General features: G+C 35.5%; 1 long non-coding RNA gene across 4 annotated transcripts in view; it reads right to left on the reverse strand.

The window, feature by feature from the left end:
* The window catches only part of LOC112858613 (uncharacterized), a 235,018-nt gene that overhangs the window by 40,649 nt on the left and 171,899 nt on the right, over positions 1–22,470 (reverse strand). The window contains exon 6 of one of the 4 annotated variants that reach the window (XR_015250265.1): positions 20,350–20,522. The exons of the other annotated variants lie outside the window; for them this stretch is intronic. This is a non-coding gene — a long non-coding RNA (uncharacterized LOC112858613). Of the gene's footprint in view, positions 1–20,349; positions 20,523–22,470 lie in introns of those variants that run through there. 4 annotated transcript variants of the gene reach the window in all.

Here is a 22,470-nt window from a genome sequence, read left to right on the forward strand (position 1 = left end):
ATACACACATAAATACATATTAGGCTTATATATGTGAAAAATAGATTATAAGACTATACATTTTATATATATTTATATATAATTTATTATATAACATACATGTATAATTGATATATATTATAACCTTAGGACCTGGTACTAATATTATATTGGATTAATTAATGCATAATTTTTGACTATTTGGATAATTTCCACATAAAATAGAATACTGAAATATTGATCACTAAGTTTTGTTTATTATTTACATATATTATGAAATTCTTTTCTTTTGCATTATATTATTGAACATTTACATTTTTACCACTTTATTAAAGGGTAAATGGTGTGTATAGCTATCGGTTGTCATTTTATGTGTACTCATGAAATTTGCTGGTATGTAAACATGACTATGTGGGAAACAGTTCTCACTTACCTCTCGATTTTCTCTGAAAAGTAAGTTGATATTTTGATTAAAGGTGAGTGTTGATGCTACCCTGGAAACAATGGTTTCAAAAAAAAACTAAATGTGTATGCAAAGCAATGGACTGTGTTCTTATTTATCAGTAAGCAAAGAAGATAGTTTTGTCTTAAAGCAAAGATTCTGTACAGAAAGTTAAAGGAGATGGTGGAAGAAAAAAACATGTATAGACAGAGAAAGTTTAGAAGATTTGCAGAAAATAAATTTTGTCTTAGTTTATAATAACGGCATATAATGAGTCTGAAGAGAAGAAATGAAAGCCATGAAAATGTTGGCAAAGTAGGCTCAACTTTCTTAATTTATAAAATAAAAAAAAACTCATGAATTCTTTACTGCGAAAATATTACATTAATAGAGGACTAGACATAGTTTTTCTTTGTTAAGATAACAAACTGGCATAAGAGTATTCAGTCTGATCTTAAAAATAGGTAGTAAGGTAGTAAGCCTACCTAGGTGGCTCAGTCGGTTAAGCATCTGACTCTCCATCTCAGCCCAGGTCATGATCTCACGGTTGGTGGGTTTGAGCCCATCATTGGGCTCTGTGCTGAGAGCACAGAGCCTACTTCAGATTCTCTCTCTCACTCTCTCTCTGCCCCTCCTCTGTTCATGCTCTCCTCTCTCTCTCTCTCTCAAAATAAATTTTTAAAAAAATTTTAAATAAAATAAAATAAAATTAACATTAAAAAAGAAGTCTTTTTAAGAAAAAAAAAGAATTAGTAAAAGTTATTTGTTACCATCTGTGTAATCTGCCCAGATAGGTGAGATTTTTTTTCTCACCAGATTAATTTTGCTTATGCTACTGTGTTATGCCCTGATTGCTTAAAACAAACAAACAACAACAAAAAAAAAACCCAGAAGTTCCTTACTTCTGAGAGAGCTAAGATTGTTTACACTTATCCTAACTTCTGCTTATGTTCATTTATAAATATTGTGCTGTCATTTCAATTAGCAAGAAACCAAGCTATGACTGTTCATTGTTCTCAGGTACCTATGCATCCAAGTTAAAAATCAAATGACCGGGGTGCCTGCGTGGCTCAGTTAGTGAAGCACCTGACTTAGGCTCAGGTCATGATCTCACAGCTTGTAAGTTCCAGCCCCGCATCGGGCGCTGTGCTGACAGCTCAGAGCCTGGAGACTGGAGCCTGGAGCCTGCTTTGAATTCTGTGTCTCCCTCCCTCTCTCTGCCCCTTCCCCACTCACACTCTGTCTCTCTCTCTCTCAAAATATAAATAAACATTAAATTTTTTTTTTTTAAAAATCAAGTGACCAATCTCCTCTGCTAATGCTTTTGAATTTGTCATCTCAAAGTCAGCCACAAAATTCAGCAAAATCAAAGGTAAATTAATAAACAAACTCAAGATGTCTTTTTTTTTTTAATTTTTTTTAATGTTTACTTATTTTTTTTTTCAACGTTTATTTATTTTTTTTGGGACAGAGAGAGACAGAGCATGAATGGGGGAGGGGCAGAGAGAGAGGGAGACACAGAATCGGAAACGGGCTCCAGGCTCTGAGCCATCAGCCCAGAGCCTGATGCGGGGCTCGAACTCACGGACCGCTAGATCGTGACCTGGCTGAAGTCGGACGCTTAACCGACTGCGCCACCCAGGCGCCCCTCAAGATGTCTTTTTAAACCATTTTGTTTTCTTTTTTTTTCCTTGCCTTACAAAGGAAACACTACTGAAAGTAATTTTTTAAGTATATTCCATATTTTAATTAGCTCAATACCATCATAAAAGCTGCAAGGGAAGAATTGTGATATCAGAGTCGTTTCACCTGTATTGGTTGTCGCATTCTGGTAAAAATGTTATTATTCTAAATATATTTCAGAGATCATATACTTTTTAGGAAAGTACTCACATATCATACATAATATCTTAGTACCCAAAACAGAAACTGATTTAATCCTTATGTAACATGTGTATATTATAACCAAGAAGAGGATTTTACTTTCCTCCATTCTGATATTGTTGGTTACTGATATAATTAAACACAGTCATTCATCCTTATCCTTAACTTATAATTCTGACTTCCTTACCTGTTTGTCCAAAAGCTCTGACATGAGGCAGAGGCCAAACATTGAGTCCTCTACAAGGTAGAACAGTTTCAGAGCCTCATGAAAAGGATTGTACCACGAACTCTAATGATGCTTCACAAAATGGACTCACAATACAGCACAAAAGCAGCAGTTCAAAAAGACACCTGGAAAGAGATTGATTTCCTGATCTCCCAACTTGTGCTGGGGGTGTAGGATCTTTAGGAGACTTCTCCAAGAACAAAAGAGCTGGTGGGTGCAATTTCCATCCCCTCACCCCCCCGCCCCCAGCCTAGAAACTTGGACACCTTCAGGACGCAGCACGAATACTTTTTACTTAGCTTCCTAGCGTGGCATGATCACCCCACCCCCACATTCTCTTGCGGACCTGCCTGCTTCAACATATCCTCAGCAGAGGTCAATCCAAAGCTGTGTCACAAGTCTGGCAGCATGCAAGCAGCCCCAACAGGGGCCAGCACCACTCCAAAATGACTCCTGTTCCAGGGGAGAAGAGAAGAAAACCACACACACCAGTTTGACTATGGCCCCAACAGCAGACTGGGGGTGGACGTCTGGTCTGAGTGCAGGTCCCCTCCACCAATGAAAGCTTCTAGGGACAACACAAGGAAAGTCCCTTGAATTTCATGAGATTAAGTTCTGGCAAACTGTTGGTCTGAGTAAACTTAAGCCTATGGTGGCCCATTAACAACACAGGGACCAAAACCTGCCCAAAACAGGCAGAGAGAGCCATTGCAGATGACTGGACTAAAGGTAAACATGGCTCAGCCACAACAGTAGGGCACATACAACACACATAGGAGACACCTCTGAGGCATCAGGTTCTGATGAATAGGGGATAATGACTACAGGGCACTACAGAAACTTTTCTTCATAAGACCACTACTTTCAAGAGCAAGAGATGTAGCTGACATCCTAACACATAGAAGCAGACACAGAGAATTAGACAAAATGAAGAGATAGAGGAATATGCCCCAAATGATAGTACAAAATCACACCAAGAGAGCTAAATGAAATGGAGATAACTAATATGCCTGATAGAGAATTTAGAGTAATGTTCATACAGATACTCACTAAACTTGAGGAAAGCGTGGAAGAACTCCGTGAGACCCTCAACAGATAGAAAATAAAAAAGAACTAATCCAAGATAAAGAACTCAATAACTGAAATTAAAAATACACGAGATGAGGGGCACCTGGGTGGCTCAGTCGGTTAAGCATCCAACTCTTGGTTTCGGCTCAGGTCATGATCTCACAGTTCATGGGATCAAGCACTGCATTGGGCTCTGTGCTGCCAGTGTGGATGGAGTCGGCTTGGGATTCTCTCTCTCTTCCTCTCTCTCTCTGTCCCTTCCCCACTTTTTCCTCTCTCTCTCTCTCTTTCTCTCTCTCTCTCATAAATAAACTTTTAAGAAATACACTAGATGAAATAAATAGTAAACTAGAGGAGGCAGAGGAATGGATCAGTGACTGAAGGACAGAGTAAGAGAAGGCAATCAAGCTGAATAGGTGAGAGGAAAAATAATAACACAAAATTAAAATAGACTTAGGTAGCTCAATAACACACCATCAACTGTAATAACATTTGCAAAATAGGGATCCCAAAAGAAGAAAAGAGAGAAAAAGGGGAAGAAAGTGCATTTGAAGAAATAATAACTGAAAAGTTCCCAAATCTGAAATCCAGATTTAAGAGGCATAAGAGAATCCCCAACAAAATCAACCCAAGGAGGTCTACACCAAGACACACAGCAATTAAGATGGCAAAAAAATAGTGATAAAGAGAATTTTAAAAGCAGTAAGAGAAAAGAAAGACAGTTACATACAAGGGAAAACCCCTAAACTATAAGCTGATGGTCAGCAAAAACTTTGCAGGCCAGAAGGGAGTGGCATGATGTATATTCGAAGTACTGAAAGAAAGAAACCTGCGACCAAGAATACTCTATCCAGCAAGGCTATCATTCAGAATAAAAGGAAAGATAAAGACTTTGCCAGACAAACAAAAGTTAAAGAATTTATCACAACTAAACCTGTCTTATAAGAAATGTTAAAGGGGATTCGTTGAGTGAAAAGGAAAAACCATAAGCAAGAGCAAGAAAAGTAGAAAGCACAAAAGCAGTAAAATCAAGTATATCTACAAAAAGCACTCAAGGGATTCACAAAATAAAAAGATGCCAAGTATGTCACCATATACCTTAAATGTGGGGGGAGATAGGAGAAAAATTTAGCACTTTTAGAATGGGTTCAAACTTAAGGGGACCATCAATTTAATAGAGACTGCTATATGTATAAAATGTTATAGGTAAACGTAATAGTAACCATAAATCAAAAAACTGGTAATAGATATGCAAAAAATAAAGAGAAAGGAATCCAATTATATCACTAAAGAAAGCCAGCAAACTATGAGAGAGAGGAGATATGTTCCCTCTAGACCTACTTTGTTGACGATTTTTATCATGAATGGATATACTTTGTCAAATGCTTTTTCTGCATCTATTAAAATTATTATATGGATTTTATCCTTTCTTTTATTTTTGTCATGTATGACATTGATTGATTTGCAAATATTAAACCACCATTGCATCCCAGGAATAAATCCTACTTGATTGTGGTGAATGATTTTTTTAAATGTATTGTTGGATTCTGTTTGCTAATATTTTGTTGAGGATTTTTGCATCTATGTTCCTCAGAGATATTGGCCTGTAGTAGTTCTCTCTCTGTCTCTTTTTTTTTTCTTTTCTTTTCTTTCTTTTTCTCTTTTTTTTTTTTTTTTTTTGTAGTTTCTTTATCTGGTTTTGGTATCAGGGTAATACTGGTCTCATAGAATGAATTTGGAATTTTTCTTCCTCTTCTATTTTTTGGAATAGTTTGAGAAGAATAGGTATTAACTCTTTAAATGTTTGGTAGAATCCGCCTGTGAAAGCCATCTGGCCTTGGACTTTTGTTTGTTGCTAGTTTTTTAATTACTGATTCCATTTCATGATAATCAGTCTATTCAAAATTTCCATTTTTTTCTCATTCAGTCTCCTCAGGTTTTGATGGCTAAATGTTTATCAATTTTGTTGATCTCTAAAAACAAACAAACAAACAAACAAAAAAACCAGCTCCTGGTCTCATTAAGCAAAACCTTCTGAGGAGGCAACTTTTGAATACATATTTAAAGAATGAGAGATGATATTCTATGTGAAGACCTGGGCAAAGTATATTCTAAGCAGAAGGAATAGCAAATATCTCTGAAGCAGCAACACGTTGAGGGAAGAGCAAGAAATCTGTTATGGCTGAGGCAGAGTAACAAAAAGGAGTAAGTAGCAGGTTAAGTTCATTAAGGAGGTAAGGATGAGATCATATAGGGCCCTGTTTACCGTGGTAAGAAATTAGAATTGTATTCTAATTTTACTAAGCAAGATTTAAACAAAGGAGTAACATGATGCAATATAAATTTTAATAACATCATCTAGGCTGTTATGTGGAGAACATACTGCAGAAAAACCAAGAGTAGAAACAGGGAGACAAGTTAGGTAGTCTAAATAAAAAATGATTATGAACTGAGCCAGAGTGTCAGCTGAGTAGATGATGAAAAGTAATTATATTAAAAATGCATTTTGAATATAGACCTAGAATGGTCCATTCTAGCCATAAAGAGGCCAAGACATGAAGAGCCCCATCCCAAAGAAGAAGAATCTTGAACTCAGTTCTCTTCTCCTGGCTTACAGGACAGCTTTGTTTTCATAGTAGATTAAGGACCAGCTTAATAGGAGCGGAATTTCCAAAATATCTGGGTTGGCCAGTGTGTCCTCAAAGCTGGGATAAGTGTTCCCATAGCTGCATATTTGACTGAGTGACTAACATTGTTTCTAGGAGTACCAAGAAAGCAGTTCTTTTTCCTATCATTTGTCCAGGAGGATCCATTATTAATACCTTATCTTTTTCAAACACCTTGTTAATTGGCAGAGTAAATGATTTTGTAAAAAAAAATAATTTTCCTTTTCTTGGTAATGAGAAACTCTTTTCATGTTACCCAAGCATAATAATTATCATTTACTAGTGTTTACATATGTCAGACTATACTAGATTCCTTACATATATTATTTCATTTATTCATCTCAATATACCTATAAAGTAGGTATGGTCATGACCCTATTTTTTTTTTTGTTTTACACATGAGGTCACTGAAGCCCAGAAAATATAACTAATCTACCCACAGCCACTTGGCCCATTATGGTAAAGGCCAATATTCAAATCCAGAACTTTTTCCTAAGTCCTTGCCCTTAACCTTTATCATATGCATAGGCAAGAGTATGCTGTGGATAGAAAGAGGAGACCAGTATAAACTATGAGAGACAGAAGAATATTCTAGCTTCCACCTTTCACTCACATGTTCATCCAAGACCATTATACTTAAAAAATCTTCCATTTTAGATCTGTGGGGGTCTTCTGGGGATTCTTTTACCTACTAGAAACCTTTCCCTACAATGGTGATTTTTTTTAATAAAAGAGCATGATAGAGAATAGTTTCCCCCATCCCCCTTCCATGTCTAGGCAAACACATTTCTTTTTACAGCTCTCTTGAATCTTGGGTAAAAGAAAGAGACCTTGAGCCAGTAAAACTAGTGCTCTTTCCAACACCTGCTCCCACTGTATGAGAACTAAGGATGATCAGGGGAGGAGATCCAACTCAAGCTGCATCACATGCTTCACTAGACTGGCATTGTTCCAGAGCAAATAAATTACTTGATTATAGAAGGAACAGTTATAACGGGATTTCAACTAAATAATAACAATAATAATAGCAAAAATTAGTAATATTAACAACTATGGACTTATTTGCTTACTAACTTGTCCAGAAATGTGAGGTCCACAGCTCTGATGTGTCTGTTGTCCAATGCTTGGTCTATGGTATATATAGATCAAAAACTCTTCCCTGAAAATCCATCTGAAATTTACATACAATGAGATTCACAGAACCTTTTTTTATTGTCCATTTGGTCAGGGACTAATTGCTATATTAAAATCACCCTCTGTCAGCTACTTTAAAAAAATGTATGCTGGTTTCTTATTTAATCAAACTTACACATTTTATTTTCCTTGGATATGAAATTCTAACTCAATATTTAACTTTAACTCAAGCCTTACTTTTTTTAATATAAATTAGAGCACACCAGTCTTGTAAAAATATTATTTCTGATTATCTGCTAGTACATTCCTCTCCTTTCCTTCATCTGACAAGTGAATCATATAATAACTCAATCTTTACGAAAAGATATGTGATGATACACATATAGAATACTCTATATGTTGTTTCTATTGCATAATTCATCTTATTGTTTGCATCCATCAAAATACAACATTCATGTAAAGTTTCTCTAATAATTTTTTTTGCTCCCTATGAACAGACATATACAAAATGAAGTAACTGCCTTGCAACATGTAATTGGGCTGACTTATTTATTTGTATGTGGGGATTTATACACTGATTTATCTCCAAAGAGCAATTGAAGTAATTTTTTAAAATGGAAAACATAAACATTTTAATATGAAGACGAGAGGGAATGTTTTAATTAAGGAGAAGTCTGATATATTTTTCTGGCAATGACAACATAGACATTGTTAAATTTCTTTGTGAGAACAATGAGAGAAAAGATAGGAGGGTGCTTTTATAAAGTCATTGTTCTTATTACTCAAGTCAATGAGCTGTTAAGGACAAGCTTAATTATGACCTCTGTTCACCATCTTGATACTTAATAATGCACCAGATGCACTTTTCTTGTTTTGTCAATTGCCTGATCTGTCAGTTGACTGAGCATTCCCTGCCAAATGTGTGACTGTCTTCCATCTCTGGAGGAGATGGATGGTTTACCCACATCTAACCTCCAGGTCAGAGCCAACTCATTTTCTTCCCAAAATATCTTGTTCCCTGGGACAGGTTCCATCAGAAATTAGGCTGGAAATTTGCTTGCTTACTCACCACATCTGAGGTCAGAAGAAACATAGGAAAAATACCTCACCTTGATAAATGATTGAGATATATCAGATGACAGAATAATTTTAAAAGTTAAACAGTTATTTTTGACATGGAGGCTTTCCAGAAGGTTCACTAGCTCCAGGAACTAATGAAATGATTGTGTCCTGCACAGATACACCAAAGGAGCACAACGAATTCAAGTTCTGCTCTGCAGCCAACAATTCCTTCAAAGTCTTCCATTTATTTCTCAGAAATGATGATCTCAAGTTGAATAAATAATTGTATTTTTTAAGATATAATGAGAGATTATAAAAAGGAATATTTTAGATTCTTATAAATGAATGGAAAGATGTAAATAATTACTTTTTAATTTTAAACTATCCTTTTACTAATGATATATACAATTCTCCAATTTTCAAAGAGTAAACATTAATAGTAAATTCCAAATTTACTTATCAATTGAATTACCCTTCAGCTATTTTAGGTGCTCATCATTTTTTATGTTTGGTTTTCACAGGAAAATTTAGGCAACACTTTAGGTAAGCAATAGCTTACAATTTTTTGTTTTGTTTTGCTTTGGTTAGGTAAAGTATTCTTTCCTTAAAACTCAAGAATTAGTCTTCAGTACTGTACTGACAAATATGGCTTAGGTAACATATACAATTATTTTCGGCTTTCAGAGTAAAAGACCTTTGTTCTTCAGCAGAAACACACATACACACACACACACACACACACACACACACACACACACATCTACAACTTGAAAACTGAGCTTCTGTTAGGCCTCTTTGCCATCTGTCTGTAGAAGAAATCAGTAATTTGATAGGCTTTGTCACATAGACTAACCATCTGCAATCCTGGTAACAGTATTTAAGCTATGAGATCCCAGTAGGAAATCTGTCCAAATGTGCTTCCTCAGGTCACCCAGTGCTTTATGTTTTCAAATATTTTAAAAGTAAATAAAAAGGAAACTTTGGTTATACTGGGAGAAATTTCCTTTTCAAGCAGAATGATCCAAGAAAGCACTTGGAAAGATTATATCCAAACACATACAATTTGACAGTGTGATTTCTGGAAAAATATGAAGTTAGTTGAAGATATCAATCCATAAATATGGATTATGAAAAGTTATGTTCAATAAATATAGAAGTTGACTTTGGTACATTCCTAGAATTAATACAATTTTGGATATAATATTAGACAATTATAATTCTTTAGAATTAACATAAGTTAACATATTTACTTCAGTAAATTAAAAAAAAATTAAGGTTCATTTATTTTTGAGAGACAGAAAGAGAGAGCATAAGTGGGGGAAGGGCAGAGAGAGGGAGACACAGAATCTGAAGCAGGCTCCAGGCTCTGAGCTATCAGCACAGAGCCTGATGTGGCGTTCAAACCCACAAACCATGAGATCATGACCTGAGCTGAAGTCAGAAGCTTAACTGACTGAGCCACCCAGGTGTCCCATCAGAGTTACTTTTTTTTTTTTTTAATTTAAAAAAAAAAAAAATTTTTTTTTAACGTTTATTTATTTTTGGGACAGAGAGAGACAGAGCATGAACGGGGGAGGGGCAGAGAGAGAGGGAGACACAGAATCGGAAACAGGCTCCAGGCTCTGAGCCATCAGCCCAGAGCCTGACGCGGGGCTCGAACACAGGGACCGCGAGATCGTGACCTGGTTGAAGTCGGACGCTTAACCGACTGCGCCACCCAGGCGCCCCATCATCAGAGTTACTTTTAATAAATTTAGTCCCAGAGCTGAAATAAGGCTGTCTATGCTGCATTATTAAATATACATCTAACACAAGCAGGATGTGCTATAGAACAAAATTAGAAGATGACTTCATGAAGCGTTCCATGGCAAAAGTCATTTCTACAAATTATAGAAAGAACTATTAGTCTCCTCTCATAAATATACAGTAAGAATATTTAGTTGGTTTAAGCTGTGAAAGACATACTCACACAAAGGCTATCCATTAAATATTTAATTAATTATAAGGCGTAGTTTACAGAGGTACATTTTTTTTTTAAATTTTTTTTTGGTAACGTTTATTTATTTTTGAGACAGAGAGAGACAGAGCATGAACGGGGGAGGGTCAGAGAGAGGAAGACACAGAATCTGAAACAGGCTCCAGGCTCCGAGCTGTCAGCACAGAGCCCGACGCGGGGCTCGAACTCACAGACTGTGAGATCATGACCTGAGCCGAAGTCGGCCGCTCAACCGACTGAGCCACCCAGGCGCCCCCAGAGGTACATTTTTATGTCCAGTATCTAATTCAATATTATAAAGATGCCTTACTGTTCTTCAATCTTATAAAATTTAATATTCAAGAATGGGTTTGATCTCACTGTTTGTTATTCATAAAAACAGGAAACACAGATAGTTGCAAATAATCCAAACATGTTCTTTATATTATTAGGCATTACAGAGTCACTGAAGCATCCGTGGGTTCAACAATCCTGCTTTCTAACTGGAGGCAATCACCATGGACCAGTAGATACCTATATCCAGTAGACAATGTAAGGTGGAGTGGAAAGTAAACACCTGCTCTTCAGGATTAGCACTCACTAGCCCGGGAGCCCTTCCTAGCAATTCTCTGACCCCTTCCACTCTGCATCTGGACTTTACTCCTCCCTCACTTCAGCCAAGTTTCCTGAAGGTTACTCTTTGTCTCCTTAAACTTTTTACATAAAACTCTCTTCTCCCAACCAGATTCCCTATTAAATCTTCTTGGGCATCTTGTCCAAATGTCACTTACATCTCAGAATGATAGTCTGTATCTTGTCTCTCCTAGATTGAAAGTTCCTCGAGGGTATACACTGTCTTTTATGCCTCGTTGGGATCCCATGTAACCCTACAAAGTATTTTGATAATTAAACACTCAAGTTTACATTAAGTTGATCCTATGGTTATCCAATTTCAACAAATTCACTGGACTGTATCAGAAAAAGGCAGGAGATTTTAATTTACACAATGTGTTGGAGTTGGCTACCTGAAGAGTTGTGTGGATAAAGTCTGCACGGCAGTATCTGCCGTGTCTGTAGGACATGGGAATGATGGCACACGTGCAAATATTTGTGCCCCAAGACTAAATGAGCTTAGCATGAATCCAGTGCAAAAAGTTGCAGCTTCTCATCTAAAGTTTTCAAAAGATTTTGCAGAAGTTGTCTTTGCATGAACTTCTATCGGATCGTATGTGCTCCTGGTCTTGTTCTGCTCCTGTACGGGTCAAATGAATATTTATTTCCTTTAGACCAGTGATGCCATTTTCTGCTCAGGAGTCTGGGAAATGGGCTGAGTGTAGCCCAGAATAAATGCTTACTTTGGGGGTGCAGGTGTTTAGGATTTCATAATACTATCCTTTATCCTTTATAATTATCCCCACTCCTAATCTGTAATGATAGGCCATGTTTAGCCATGAAGAATGTTCAGCCTCCACAGAAGACTGACTCTCCATTGTTTCATATTTTAGTAGTAACAGTCACAACAATGAGAATTTCCTGATTCAGAAAAGGAGAATAAAATTCTCCAATTTTCAAAGAGTAAAAATTAATATTAAATCCCATGTCTTCTTACCAAGTGAATCACCCTTCAGCCACTTTGGGTGCTCACCATTGTTTTTATTAATTCCTTGCTTCAGGCTTAATTTTATAATATTTAATAGCAATTATTGACATTTTTTATGACTTCTCATAAAACTGGAGGCTGAAGCAAGTGGCCTCACTTGCAAAAATTCCAAAAGTAAAATAAACAGTACTTTGCTCATCCCAGTACTTCCTAATCCCACATACACTAAAGGAACCTGAGTGTCACTAAATGTGGAGCTTGGGCCCTCATCTCTCCATCTCACATCTTCCAACGGCACCAACAGTTAAAGCCAATCTTGATAAAAGTTCTTTAATAGTGTGTTCTCATCTCATCACAAAACACCATACATTACACTGAAAAGCTAAGAAGTCAGCCAAGTTACATTGGCCTTTCATCACTGTCTTAAATCTTGTAAGTTTAGATTTCAGAAGACCAAACAGTTCTCCATTTGGAATTATAAAGCATTATGAAACTAACACCATTACCTAAGAAAGCAAAAGCCAACATAATAATTGCCTACCTGTGCCAAATGACGCACAGGTGCTTTAATTTCACTCGATTTACTTTCAGGACCTCTCAGCTGCTATTTCTCAGTAGTTGCTGAGAAACACAGTTTTTACTGTATCTACAGAGCATTTAAAAAAGGGTGTAATTTTCCTCCTACAACATGGAGTGTAGAGAAACTAATCAAAATCAGGCTCTTTACTAATGTAAGAGTGATACAAACCAAATTAAACATAGTAAGTTTTATTCTTGGAGAAATAATCATTTATGAGCTATAGGGAACAAACACATAAAAAGTATAAAAAGTAACTGCAGAAATTTAAAATATTAACAGCACAAACAAATGGGTTAGCCCATATTGTGAAATGGTAAATGGACTGAACAAAATATTATGTTCCATTTTCTCTTATATACCCTCATCAAAGATAATATTGTGCAAATTTTATATGGGCTATTTTATTGTTCCCACTTGTAAAGAAGACTTCTGCACACTTTTCATGCCCTTTTTTTTTTCTTTTTGATAGGCATAAAGTTTCATATATACATTTTGTTTATTTCTCTGTCAATAGTTTCTGCAGGTCAGTGTAACAATAAAATGATTTATTTGATCTTTTTAAAAACGTGCTGCTTTTTGACAGAACTTTTAAAGAAAATTTTTATTTCATTTGTTTATGAGAGAGTTGGCACTAGAAATTTAGAAAGATTAAGCACACTTTATTCAATGTACTGACATGATTTTATTTATCTTCTGGTTCACTGGGGTATGAGCCATTTAATTACTCCATTGAGGTGATCCTGTGGATGGGACGACAAATACCTTTTTAAACAAACATCTCATTATTGCTTATTAGCTTTAAGAGGAGAGTACAAAACTGAAGGCAGAACTAAATTACTTTTTCAACATATACATTAAGAAGTAATTGTACATCATATCCTTTAGAGTCTTTCTAGTTTCATGGTCCTGTTGTTATACATATACAACATATGGTTTGTATTCTAAAAGAGCTTAACTCTAAGACACACAAATACTTACAAATTTCTGCCGGCACCATCCCAGTCACGCCATGTCTCTCCCACTTAAATGCTTACCTCAGGTTAACTTTTACCTGAATTTGAGAATGTTGGTACTTTGTATGCATGTGATGTTAATTTCATAGAAAATTACTTTACATTCTCTGTAGTAGAATGGGGAAGGGGATAGGAGAAGTGGCAAACATCTTTTCCGAAACTGGATTCAAGCTCACCTGCACCTTGAAACTTACCAGTCTTGGGAACTTACTTGTATGAAGTGACCTCAATTTTCTCTGTTGAGGACCTATCAGGTCAATTTGATTTGGAGTCGAATACATTTTGCAAGTGAATATTTGCAAATGTAAATGATTCCATAAAATGTAAAGTTATACCAGATATGGAGGGAATTTTTCAGCAGGAGATGAAATACACTTTGATATAACTACCATAACGTTTGTACATTGATTTCATCTTTTTCAACTTTAACAGAATTTATCTTAATAGCTATGGCTTTTACCTTTCCGAGAAGATTGAGTAATTATTGGGGCTCCTGGGTGGCTCAGTCAGTTGAGCATCCAACTTTGGCTCAGGTCATGATCTCGTGGTTTATGGGTTTGAGCCCCGCGTCGGGCTCTGTGCTGACAGATTCTGCTTCAGATTCTGTGTCTCCCTCTCTCCCTGCCCCTACCCCTCTTGCACTCTGTCTCTCTCTCTCTCTCTCAAAAAATAAATAAACATTTAAAAAGTTTTTTTAAAGATTGAGTGATTATTGATAATAACAATGTTAGAAACTATCACTATTCTATAAAAAATGTAACTTGCTTTAGGTATATTTTGCACATGCATGAGATGCTTTGCCTGTCCCCCTTTTTTTTTTACCATTGTTTTAATGCTAGGGATGCTTTGATAGTGTGTTTATGGATGTAAATATTTAAACAAGAATTATATCTGCATTGGAATTTTGTTAGAAAATATTCTTCAGGTATAAATTACTTTCTATAAACATTTTACATGAAGTTTTTCTTTGATTAATCGATTTGTTTTTCATACTCACTTTTACACTTTATAGCTTTTGACTTTTTGAATGTGTTTTTGCAGCCATAAATCTATCAAATTAGAATTTTTCCGTTCAAATTTTGTAGTTTTGCTGTGTGCTGTCTTTAATGTCAATTTAAATTTTTTTGGTTTATTTTTACTATTAATTTATTTTTTATTCTTAAAATAAAAAATTTTATTTTATTTTTTGTATTTTTACTATTTTACTATTAATTTGTTAATAGTAAATTAATTCTACTTAATTTTTATTGAGTAAAAATTATTATTACTATTTATTTATTTTTACTATTACTATTCACTGTGAATCCTTTCATACAACTGAAGATTTCCATATTTATCCAGGATAAACATACTATAATACTGTTTAATACAATCTACCCATTCTAATATAGGCTTTGGAAAAAACTGTTTTCATTGTGACATGAAATATTGGTATGTCTTAGATCGACTCTTTTTAGAGTCAATGAAAGTAACTTAATTTTCCATACACTTATGTTCACTTTGGATATAATGTACAAACTTATCATTTAGACCATTTAGACCAGAATAATTCAAAAGCAAGTTAGAGTTTGCAAATAATGGCAAAGGGCTCCTAATGATACAAATCCTTAGGGAGGGGTTAATGTCTTTGAGAGGGTGTGGACAGAAACAAATAGGACAAACCCTGAGAAAATAATTGAGAGGTAGAATGATAAGTTAAAAATTCTGGGAAAGAAATGAAGAGGGAGAGAGAAAGATAATGATAACTATTATTTGATGATAAGAAATGGTAAATTACGTATGCATTAGATTTCTTTAAATGTTTTGTTTTAAGTTTTTATTTATTTATTTTGAGAGAGAGAGAGAGACAGAGACAGAGCACGAGTAGGGAGGGGAAGAAAGAGGGAGAGACAGAATCCTAAGCCAGCTCTGCACTGTCAGCATAGAGCCCAATGTGAGGCTTGAACCCACGAAGCCATGAGATCATGACCTGAGCCAAAACCAAGAGTTGGATGCATAACCAACTGAGCCACCTGGAGCCCCTAAAGAGATTTTTGTTGTTACTTGTTGCTTGCTTTTTAAAGTAAAACATTTCACAGTTGATATGTATACAGGAAAGTTAATAGATGTACATTATTTTGATAAACCATCTCCAAAAAATTTTCTATGATAGTCCCTCCACATGTTTGATAAAAGACTTAAGACTTGCTCTGGGGAAAACATTTTAAAGTTTATCTGCATTTTAAGTTCTGGTCATGATAGAATAATGCCATAAACAACTGTGGAACTGGAAAAACTATGTAAAGCAATTGTTTTCAGGCATTAGACAACAGAAAAACACTGGAAATAATCCTTCAGAGAAGAGAAAGCATGAAGTAAGCTACACATTCACTCTGATTCTCTCCTGGGAAGTCCTATTCCCAAAATGAAGTGGAGGGAAGCAGAGTACAACAAGAAAGCAGCAATCATGAAGAAAGCAGAAATCAGTGTTTGGGGCTGCCAAGGTAACTGGAATTTTCTGGGAAGGTACCAGAGAGGAGAAACATGTTCAGAGAAGGAACATCAGAAAACTTCATAGAGAGCCACTAGAGACAGTTTGGGCCAAATACTATTTTATGGTATATATGGAGCAACATTTTACAAGGACTAGAGCATAACAGTCACTGGGTGACTGTGAGTTGAATGATTCTGGAGATAACATGGCACTGGGAAAAACTGGAGTTTTCAACTATTCACAGTGGAAAGAACTTGCTGAACATCTTGGGCATTCAGCTGAGAGCATAGAAGGATATACTTCAGGAAGGTTACACTAACACTGTTCCAATACAACTAAGTAGAGTCTTTTTTTTTTTTTCAATGTTTATTTATTTCTGAGGGGAGGCGGTGCAAAAAGAGAGAGGGAGACATAGAATCCAAAATAGGCTCCAGGCTCTGAGCTATCAGCACAGAGCCTGATGCAGGACTCCAGCCCACAAACTGTGAGATGATGACCTGAACAGAAATCAGACACTTAACTGACTGAGCCACCCAGGCACCCCCAACTAAATAGAGTCTTAAACCAAGCCTCAATAGAATCAAGCTGATCCTCTAGTAAACTAACTACCCAGTACTACAAAACTCAATGATCTTTACAGGAAGACAAGAAAACTAGATTCTCAATAGCATGGCATCCACAATTCCCTGCAGACAATAAAAAAATACTAGATGTGTGATGACCCAAGAAAACATAACAATCTAACTATGAAAACACCAGATGAAAGATACTATCTCACAGAGGGTCTCGATTTTGAAATTGGAAAAATAAGGTCTTTAAAAGAGTTATTATACATAAATTAAGAGATAAAGATGTACAAATCAAAAGAGTAAAGGGTCAATCATCAAGAAATCATAATGCTCTTTTACATATACCTAGTAACAGAGTTTCAAACTACATGAAGAAAAATTGACAGAATTAAAGGGAAACACTGACAAATCCACAATTATAGTTAGATATCATAACACTTCTGGCTCACTAACTGATAGACTAAGTAAACTGAAAAATCACAAAGAATATAGAAGAATTTAATGACATTATCAACTAATTTAATCTAAAAATTGTTTAATGTTTATTTATTTTTGAGAGAAAGAGAGAGAGAGAGAGAGACAGAGCAAGTGGGGGAGAGGCAGAGAGAGAGGGAGACACAGAATGTGAAGCAGGCTCCACGCTCTGAGCTGTCAGCACAGAGCCCGCCATGGGGCTCGAACCCATGGACCGAGAGATCATGACCTGAGCTGAGGTCAAATGCGCAACCGACAGAGCCACCAAGGTGCCCCTCAACCAATTTAATCTAATTGCCATGTATGGAATAGTACACCCAGCACCTTGAAAATACATACTCTGTCAAAGTTGACATGTAATAGTCACCAAGACAGATCATGTACTAAGTAGGGCAAAAAAAAAAAAGAAAAAAGAAAAAGAAGTCTTAATAAACGTACTAGAATTGAAATCATGTAGAATGTGCTCTCTAACCAGACTAAAACTAAATTTAAAATTAATTAACCCAAACCTATAATGATGATACCAAATTTTTTTTTAATTAAGCAATACATTTCTAAATAATCCATGGTTTTAAAAAGTAAACACAGAATAATTAGGAAATATTTTGACTTGAATGATAATGAAACCACAAGAGGTTCAAATTTGTGTGATACTGGCTAAAGTAGTAAAGGGAAATATACAGCTCTATATTAGAAGAGAAGAAGACCAAAGGCTATAAAAACAAGACTGAACTTTTATTTGCACTTAGCAAATAAATAAAAGAAAATAATAAATATAAGAGCAGAAATCAATGAAAGAGAATACAATCAAATGGTAAATGTGATCAACAAAGTCAAAGTTGATTTTTTGAAAAGATTAATAAAATTGATAAACCCATAACTAGAGTGATCAAAAATAAAAGGGGGGGGGGCGCCTGGGTGGCGCAGTCGGTTAAGCATCCGACTTCAGCCAGGTCACGATCTCGCGGCCGGTGAGTTCGAGCCCCGCGTCAGGCTCTGGGCTGATGGCTTGGAGCCTGGAGCCTGTTTCCGATTCTGTGTCTCCCTCTCTCTCTGCCCCTCGCCCGTTCATGCTCTGTCTCTCTCTGTCCCAAAAATAAATAAAAAACGTTGAAAAAAAAATTAAAAAAAAAATAATAAAAAATAAATAAATAAAAGAGGGAAAATCAAATATTAATTTTAGGAATGCAAGAGCATATAACTAGGAAAACTGCAGACAAATAATAGGGTAATATTATTTGAAAAAAATAAGGTAAAATTATTTGAAAACAAACAATAAGGTAATATTACTTGAAATTTACACTGAAAAACTAAACAACTCAGATTAAATGTAAAAATTCCTTTGGAGAAAACACAAATTGCTAAAAGATATGTTAGAGAATTTGAATATCCCAATATCTGTGTGAGTTTGTAAATAAAATCCTTTCCTTAAAGAAAAGTCCAGGCCAGTCTAGACTGATGAATTCTACCAGCACATAGGACGAAATACATTTTTTTTCTTTTTTTTTTCAAAAAATACAGGAAGAAGGGGAAGGAACACTTTCCAATTCATTTAATGAGGTTAGAATGAGCTTGATACCAAAACCAGGTAAGAACATTACAAATAAAATATTTTACAGACCAATATCTCTCATGAGCATAGACAGAAAAACCTCTAACAAAGTATTAATAATTTAAGTCTAGCATTGTATAAAATATATATATATCATAACCAGGGCGTGTGGGTGGCTCAGTCGGTTAATCGACCAACTTCAGCTCAAGTTGTGATCTCATGTTTTGTGACTTAAAGCCCTGCGTAGGGCTCTGTGCTGACAGCTCAGAGCCTGGAGCCTGCTTCACATTCTGCGTCTCCCTCTCTCTGTCTACCCTTCCCCTGCTCATGCTCTGTCTCTCTCTCTCAAAAATAAACAAACATTAAAAAAAATTTTTTTAAATATATCATACCAAGTAAAGTTTCTCAAAGGAAAGCAAGGCTGGTTCAACACTAGAAAACTAACTAATATAAACATTTTTACTAAAGAAAAATTATATAATCATCTCAATAGGTACAGAAAAAGGATTTGAAAAATATTCAACACTGATTCACGATAAAAAATATTTTTAGCACATTATATTCGATGGGAAAAGACTAAATGCTTTTGCCTTAGGATTGGAAACAAGAAAGGAAGTCCATTCTCACCACACCTATTCAACATTTTTGTTGAGGTCCCAACCAATATATCAATGAAAAAAAAAAAAAAAAGAAAGAAAGAAAAAGAAAACATAAATATTAGAAAGAAGAAGCTAAAATTCTCTCAATTTATATATGATACAATTGCTAATATAGAAAATACCAAGGAATCTATATAATGACTAGAACTATTAAGTGAATTTATCAAGGTTACAGGATACCAATACAGGTCAAATACAAAACTAAGTTATTTTTCTACGTTTTAGCAATGAATAATTAGAAAATAAAATTTATTTATTTTTTTAACGTTTATTTATTTTTGAGACAGAGAGAGACAGAGCATGAACGGGGGAGGGTCAGAGAGAGGGAGACACAGAATCTGAAACGGGCTTCAGGCTCTGAGCTGTCAGCACAGAGCCCCACGCGGGGCTCGAACTCACGGACTGCGAGATCATGACCTGAGCTAAGTTGACCGCTTAACAGACTGAGCCACCCAGGCGCCCCTAGAAACTAAAATTTAAAACCATCCTATACACAATAACAAAAAATTAAAATATAAAAATATACTTAGGAATAAATTTAAGCTAATGAATACCTGATGTAATAAAGAGATAAATACCATACCTATGAATTGGAAAACTCAGTATTATTAAGATGCTATTGTTCCCTAAATTCATTTGTAAATTTAGTGCAGCCTCAATCAACCCCAGCAGGCATTTTTTAAGTTTGTTTTGTGTTTAGAAACTGGTAAGTTCATTCTAAAATGTACTGGAAATGCAAAATATCTAGAAAAACCAATTTAAAAAAAAAGAAGAACAAGACTGGAGAATTTACACTACTTGATTTCAAGAAATACCATAAATTTATAGTAATCAAACTATTGTAGTATTGGTGTAAGGACAGACAAATTGACAAAGGAAAAGCAGACAAATTCTAGAAATAAACTAAGATTTATATAGTCAATTGATTTTTTTTTTTTTAACGTTTATTTATTTTTGAGACAGAGAGAGACAGAGCATGAACGGGGGAGGGTCAGAGAGAGGGAGACACAGAATCTGAAACAGGCTCCGGGCTCTGAGCTGTCAGCACAGGGGCCCGATGCGGGGCTCGAACTCATGGACCGCGAGATCTTGACCTGAGCCGAAGTCGGAGCTCAACCGACTGAGCCACCCAGGTGCCCCAAGTCAATTGATTTTTGACAAAGGCACTGAAAGTATTCAACGAGGGAAATAAAATCTTTCAATAAATGATGCTGGAACAAATAGGAATCTATATGAAAAAAATTAACAAGATTTTATCCCACACAAAAATTAAACTTTAAATCATAAACCTAAAAGCAAAGCTAAAACATTAATACATCTAGGAAAATGACAGGAGAACTGTGCCAATGTGAGTTAGGCAAATACTTTTTATGACACAGAAAGCACTAACTGTGAAAAAAATGATAAACTGATTTCATTCAAATTAAAAACATCTACTCATCAGAGACACTACTAAAAATATTCATAAACAAGTCACAGACCCGGAGAACATATTTGCAAAATATATATTAGACAAAAGACTTTCTTCCAGAATATATAAAGAAGTGCTACAAATGACACAATAAGACAACTTAATTTGAAAAAAAATAGCAAAAGATCAAAGAGATACTTCACAAAGGAAAAATCTACAAATGGCCAGTAAGATATGAAAGGTGCTTACTATCATTAATCACCAGGGTAATTAAGATTAAAACCAAATGCAATACCACTACGCACATACTAGGGTGGCTCAACTGAACACAATGACAATACCAAATGCTGGTGGGGATGGAAACAACCAGAACTCTCACACACTGCTAATGGGAGGGTAAAATGTTAAACTTTGGAGAACAATAGTGAGGTTTCTTATCAGTTAATTAAATACCCACCTATGTCCCAAAGATTCCCTAGATATTTACCCTAGATTAAGGCAAATGTATGCCCACAACAATATGTACAAGAGTGTTAACAGTTAATTTATTCTTAAATTGTTATGCAGTTAATATTTGTAATTCATATTATTTATTCACAATGAGTCCCAAATGGAAACAATCCAAATGTATGTCAAAAGGAAAATGAATAAACAAATTGTGGTTATCTTTAGGCAACAGAACACTGTTTAGCAACACAAAGGAACTGCTGATGTATGCAGCAACATGGATGAATCTCCAAAACATTATGTTGAACAAGAAAAACCAGACAAAATTACATACATTTACTGTATAATTTCATTTATATGAAAATATAGAATAGGCAAACTACTCTGGTTTAGATTTGGAAATGATAGTTTCCCGTGGGAAAGGGGATTGACTGGAAAGGGACATGAAGGAACTTTCTGGGATGAAGGAAAACTTCTGTACCTCGAAAATGGTGTGGATTAGAGTTATGTCAATTTGTCAAAACTCTTCAAACTATACACTTTAGGTCTGGGCATTTCACTATATGCAAATTTTATATCAATAATTTTTTTTTAAAGGAAAATACATATACCCGTGGTTTACTCTCAGAACACAATTCTTTCTGAAAAACTAACATTGTTGGAGCGCCTGGGGGGCTCAGTCATCTAAGCGTCCGACTTCAGCTCAGGTCATGATCTCGGGGTTTATGAGGTTGAGCCCCACATCAGGCTCTGTGCTAAGAGCTCAGAGCCTGGAGCCTACTTTGGACTCTGTGTCTTCCTTTCTGTCTGCCCCTCCTACTCTCTCAATCTCTCTCTCTCTCAAAAACAAACAAAACATTTTTTTAAAAAAATTTAAAAACTAACAATGTCACTGAACACTCAGACAAGGTGTTTTTTTCATTTCTGTCAAGGTTTTTGGTTTTGCATTAATACCTGGTCTTGACCATATTTTATACAATTATGAAATATATTTGTAACATTACTAATTTTTCTCTGTATTATTAGACTTTTGTCTCACTGTTTAAACCACTTGATAAACAATAAACCATTCTTGTTGAGCATCTGGTCAGTAATAATGGGGTTGTTTTTAGTGGGGATTAGTCCCTTTCCTGAGGCACTAACTCCTTCCTGTATATCATGCAGCTTAGTAATAAACTGTCATTTAAACACAACTTCTTGTATCCTTGAACTTGGACAACTCTTTTCATTGCTGCATTTTGGTCTGCTCTGTGCCC

This window comes from Puma concolor, chromosome B1 (genome assembly GCF_028749965.1).
Source record: "Puma concolor isolate L17-30 chromosome B1, mPumCon1.1.hap2, whole genome shotgun sequence".
Lineage (NCBI taxonomy): Eukaryota > Metazoa > Chordata > Mammalia > Carnivora > Felidae > Puma > Puma concolor.